This window comes from Pseudophryne corroboree, chromosome 10, assembly GCF_028390025.1.
Source record: "Pseudophryne corroboree isolate aPseCor3 chromosome 10, aPseCor3.hap2, whole genome shotgun sequence".
In the NCBI taxonomy this organism is placed as follows: Eukaryota; Metazoa; Chordata; class Amphibia; order Anura; family Myobatrachidae; genus Pseudophryne; species Pseudophryne corroboree.
Window position 1 is genome coordinate 357,547,262 of NC_086453.1, and position 6,195 is coordinate 357,553,456.

The following is a 6,195-nucleotide window of genomic DNA, read 5'->3' on the forward strand; positions in this document are numbered from 1 at the left end:
TGTCCCATATTTTGCACATACAATAAATTTGGTGGTGCATTTTTTTTTTTTTCAAATGAGAGGGGCGTGCAAGAGATGCTGTTAGTGGCCTGAAAAATTTCAGTCCACTTTTGGCATTCTGCCACGGCGTGCCGAAGACTGGAGCACCAGCAAAAACTCCTGAACCTGCCTTGCCATCAACTGAAGCAAGAGGTGGTTATGAGGTGGAATTCAACCCTCTATATGCTTCAGAGGATGGTGGAGCAGCATAAGTCCATTCAAGACTTTACATCCACCAACGATATAGGCAAAGGGGGGGCTATGCACCTAACTCAAGCGCAGTGGAGAATGATTTCCATCTTGTGCAAGGTTCTTTGACCTTGTCACATGTGAAGTCAGTTCAGACACTGCCAGCTTGAGTCAGGTCATTCCCCTCATCAGCCTTTTGCAGAAGCACCTGGATAAATTGAAGGAGGAGCTAAGACGGAGCGCTTCCGCAAAGTATGTGGGACTTGTGGATGGAGCCCTTCATTCACTTTGCCAGGATTCAAGGGTGGTCAATCTGTAGAAATCAGAGCACTACATTTTGGCCACCGTGCTCGATCCTAGATTTAAATCCTACGTTGTACCTCTCTTTCCAGCAGATACAAGTGTGCAGAGGTGCAAAAACCTGCTGGTTAGTAAATTGTCAACTCAAGCGGAACGTGACCCGTCAACAGCTCCTCCTTCAATTTCTCCCGCCACTGGGGCTGCAAGGAAACGGACAATATTTCCTAGCCCACCCAATGGCGGTGATGCATGGCAATCAGGAGCGAAAGCTGACATCTGGTCCGGACTGAAGGACCTGCCAACGATTACTGACATGTCATCTACTGTCACTGCATATGATTCTGTCACCATTGAAAGAATGGTGGAGGATTATATGAGTGACAGCATCCAAGTAGGCACGTCAGACAGTCTGTACATATACTGGCATTAAAAATATGCAATTTGGAGGCCCTTGCACAAACCGGCTTTATTTTACCTAAGTAGCCCCCCTCCAGTGTGTACTCCGAAAGAGTGTTTAGTGCAGCCAGTAACCTTGTCAGCAATCGGAATAGGAGGTTACTTGCACAAAATATGGAGAAGATGATGTTCATCAAAATGAATTATAAATTCCTCCGGGAAGACCTATACCAGCAATTGCCTCCAGAAAGAGACCTGTGATGATGGATTCCATTGGGAACACATTAATACTCAGTGAGGAGGATGTACATGGTAAAAGAGGTGAAGATTCGGAGGATGATGATGAGGTGGACATCTTGCCTCTGTAGATCCAGTTTGTGCAAGGAGAGATTAATTGCTTCTTTTTTTGGTGGGAGCCCAAACAAACCAGTCATTTCAGCCACAGTCCTGTGGCAGACCCTGTTGCTGAAATGATTGGTTTGTTAAAGTATGCATGTCCTGTTTATACAACATAAGGGTGGGTGGGAGGGCCCAAGGACAATACCATCTTGCACCTCTTTTTCTTCTTTGCATCATGTGCTGTTTGGGGACTACTTTTTTTTTAATTGCCATCCTGTCTGTAACTGCAGTGCCACTCCTAGATGGGCTAGGTGTTTGTGCCGCACATTTGTGTCACTTAGTTTGGCCATCCAGCTACCTCATTGCACCTCTTTTTCTTCTTTGAATCATGTGCTGTTTGGGGCCTAATTTTTAAATCTGCCATCCTGTCTGCCACTACAGTGCCACTCCTAGTTGGCCCAGGTGTTTGTGCCGCACACTTCTGTCACTTAACTTGGCCATCCAGCTACCTAATTACACCTCTTTTCTTCTTTGCATCATGTGCTGTTTGGGGACTAGTTTTTGAATAGTGCCATCTTGTCTGCAACTGCAGTGCCAGTCCTAGATGGGCCAGGTGTTTGTGCCGCACACTTGTCACTTAGCTTAGTCATACAGCCACCTCAGTGCAACTTTTAGGCCTAAAAACAATATTGTGAGGTGTGTGGTGTTCAGAATAGACTGGAAATTAATGGAAATTATTGTTATTGAGGTTAATAATAATGTAGGAGCAAAATTACCCCAAAATTCTGTGATTTTAGCTGTTTTTATGCGTGTTTTTTTCAAAAATCATCCAGATCCAAAACCAAAACACGAAAGGGTGGTTTTGGCAAAACCAAGCCAAAACCAAAACACGAAAATGGAATTAGAACCAAAACCAAAACACAAAACACGAAAAGTGCCCGCTGCACATCTATTATCCCATTTTCGTTTTTCTTTTTATCGCAATCAAATTTTTTTCTAAAAAATAATGATACATATTTCAGAATGTTTTGGGAAAAAATACAATATGTGACAACATTTTTTAGAAACTTATCTCATTTTTGATACATCAGCCCCACTATAAGAGTTTGTGTATGAATCTGTCACACCAGAACAAATTGAAAAAAATTGTTACCCCTTATGCAAACTGTAGAACACTAATAGGTATATGGCCCTAGTGGAATATAAGAGCAACAAGATCATTTGTGAAAGATAACAGCCGCTGTGCTTGCATAGAATTGATTTAAAAAATGACAAATAGACAACAGTTAATTTTGGATAATTTTATATTATACAGACTTTTTCTCTTCTTTTCACTGTCCTTTATTTTATATTTCTCTGTTTTAACAGTGAAATAATTAGATATTTTAATGCATACCAATAAAGTGATAAACTTTTTTTTTTTGGGGGGGGGGGGATTCCTTTTATTAAGAAAGGCGATCAGGAGATACAGATAACAGTTGTCACAAAATGTACAAAGTCAAAGATGCAGAGTTTCGTAAGAAGACATGGAACATAAAATATATGCACTATTATAAAGGGCAAACAATGAATGAGAAGATATCAAGGCCAGATAGGCTGTTAATCATGACATTAATGATGAGCCAGCAGATCATAAACATTATCAGGGTAAGATATAACAATTACCAATATATGACTCTCTCTTATTTTCCATCTGAATTACTAAAAACAAAGAAGAACAGAAAAGATGGGGTGAAAAAAAGGAGAAATAAAAGGGAAAAAGGTCTGGTGAAGCAAAACTTAAATATCAGAAAGCTTCTTCCTATAAGCATTCCTACTAAGAGAATAGTCACCATTAGCCAGGGCTACCTGACTGGGTAAATCAGTCCCCAAATATTATACAATCTGACGAAGCGAATAACAAGTTGTTTGGTCAGAACCTTTAGAATATAAGATTGTCCTGTGTGGGTAAATAATCAATAAACAATCCCCATCTTTTATAAAATTGTTGGACACTTTTCTCAGTATGGAGAAAAGCACATTGCCTATTGAAATATAGCGATTCCAGCAATAAGACTCTCACTTCTCCCACCAGTGGAACCAGAGCTGTAGTCCAATGACTCAAAAGAACTTTCTTGGCTGCCAGAATGATAATAGACAATAGTGGAAGGATTGCTCACTTGTCTGGGCCCAAGGCCCAACTGATAAAATTGGCACACAGAATGGCCAACGGGTGTTTTTTTAAGTGGCGATGAAATACATCATTAATAAAGGATGTCATCTTATCCCAGAAGCATCTAATTTTAGGGCAGTACCATAAATTATGGAAACATTTTGCATTATGTTTTTTGAACTTTGAACAGCAGCCTCACTCTCCTTCCACCACATGCTTCCTTTGAATTTGTGAAATCAATGTTCTGTGGAGAATTTTATTATGGACTTCCTGAAGGAAAGAGAAACAGAGGTAAGAAAGTGTAAGATTGTAATGATATAATAAGATACCAAGATTAACAACTTTAGCGATCTCAGTTTTCCACCGTGACAAAGGGGTGGACCAAGCTTTTAATGCTAGCATATTAACCAGATCTCAATATAAACATGTTGTTTAATATGGTAAAGTTTGAGAGGTTTGAAGCAGCCTCTTAATAGTGTGTGAGCAGAACTCTGGTACATCAGGAAGAGTGACTGTTAAGGCAAAATTACGTAGTTGTAAATACATGTTAAAATGACTATGAGGTATTAGATCAAGGCCGTAACAAGGGGGGGGGGCTAAGGGGTCACGTGCCCCGGGCGTGGGAGGTCAGGGGGCGCGGGGAACTTTACCTGGCTACCTCATCCAGCTGATCCTCCTCTACCGCAACCCGCGATTGCCTCCCGAGTCCCGCACACGGTACTGTGCCGCTGCAGCCACTGCCGTGACAATCAGCGGCAGCCAGCCTGCTTCTGCTACTGCTGTCATTAACCGTTCCCTGCCTGCAAGTTTCCAGCCACTCGTCACCGCCAGTCCCCCGCCGCCAGTGAAGACACATGTTAACAACTAGGCAGTAACTCTGGGGGCAGGAGGCAGCGCTCATGCTGGGAACTACCAAGAAGCAGATGAGCTCCTCTTGGTCACCCCGGAGCACAGCCAGTAGTCATCAGTTGTTGCAGCGTTGGCCTCCACTGATTCTCCATTGAGGTACCCTTTGTTAACCTCTTTTCGGAATTTGCATGTATGCTTAATTAGCCAACATTACTGTTCACCAGCATTACTGTACAATTATACAACCTTTAAAATGTTCATTACACTAGGGAAACTCCTAAAATGCTTTGTTCTTGCTTGTCCTATAGTCAAATAAATAACTCTAAATCCTTGATATTTATCCAGCTGACAAAAATAACGTAGCACTGTTTACCCCAAGCGTCGTACACTGATTGACAACGTGATGTTTGCTGAACAGCCTCTGCCACGTATAGTAATATACCAGTTCTGCTACACTGCACACTCACAATCAAGTTATTAAGTACCCTGGCATTATATATATATATATATATATATATATATATATATTTATTTATTTTATATATATATATATATATATATATATCTCCTTCAGTGTTATCCACTTGAGATTATGCGAGCATCTATCTACTTTATTGCGTGCTATAGCACATTAATGCTCGATGCTGAGTAAAAAATAATTACACCTAACTAATAATTCCACAATAAAGTAGATAGATGCTCACATAATCTAAAGTGGATAACATTCAAGGATATATATATATATATATATATATATATATATATTGTTGTGCTTTTTGACATGAATACATATGTATTTTTATCTATACTTCTATATATATACACACACACATATTAGGACAGCACTCATAAACTAACTTGTAGATCTTGTATTTTTGTCAAAACTGTAATAATTTATTTTATTCTTAATTATTATTTTATTTATATACATATATATATATACAAACAGAAAGTTCAGCACTCACCAAAGCAAGCTCACTTATATTCACAACATCAAAAAACAAATGATGGGGGTTTAGTTAGTGAATTGGCCAATGCACGGAAGCCTGCAAACCGCTCGCCAAGGTACCCCATCTTCATGCAGGTCCTACACTATCACAGAGTCTCAAAAATTAAAACCTAGCAACTGTATCACATAATATAACTGCAAATATGCCCACTTGGTTTACTGTGTATCTGCCAAATACTCCATGGCTTTTAAAGGTACACTAGTCACCTGACACTGGCTGATAAATTACTAAAGTACAGCTGACTCAGGTTTAAGATAATTGGGCTTGCATAGGGGTGCATGAACAAAGCATTTGGCAGATACACAGTAAACCAAGTGGGCATATTTGCAGTTATATTATGTGATACAGTTGCTAGGTTTTAATTTTTGAGACTCTGTGATAGTGTAGGACCTGCATGAAGATGGGGTACCTTGGCGAGCGGTTTGCAGGCTTCCGTGCATTGGCCAATTCACTAACTAAACCCCCATCATTTGTTTTTTGATGTTGTGAATATAAGTGAGCTTGCTTTGGTGAGTGCTGAACTTTCTGTTTGTATATTTTTAAGTAGGTGGCCATGGGCTACATGCACCCCACCCTATGAGTGGTGAGTGCAGACACTGCACCCCGCTTCTGGGGTGGTGAGTGCTGTGGTTTTATATTTGTTGGTATATTGTAGGGTTAATCTTTGGTTAACTCATATTAACTGTGGCCACAAGCTTTGTTCATGCACCCCTATGCAAGCCCAATTATCTTAAACCTGAGTCAGCTGTACTTTAGTAATTTATCAGCCAGTGTCAGGTGACTAGTGTACCTTTAAAAGCCATGGAGTATTTGGCAGATACACAGTAAACCAAGTGGGCATATTTGCAGTTATATTATGTGATACAGTTGCTAGGTTTTAATTTTTGAGACTCTGTGATAGTGTAGGACCTGCATGAAGAT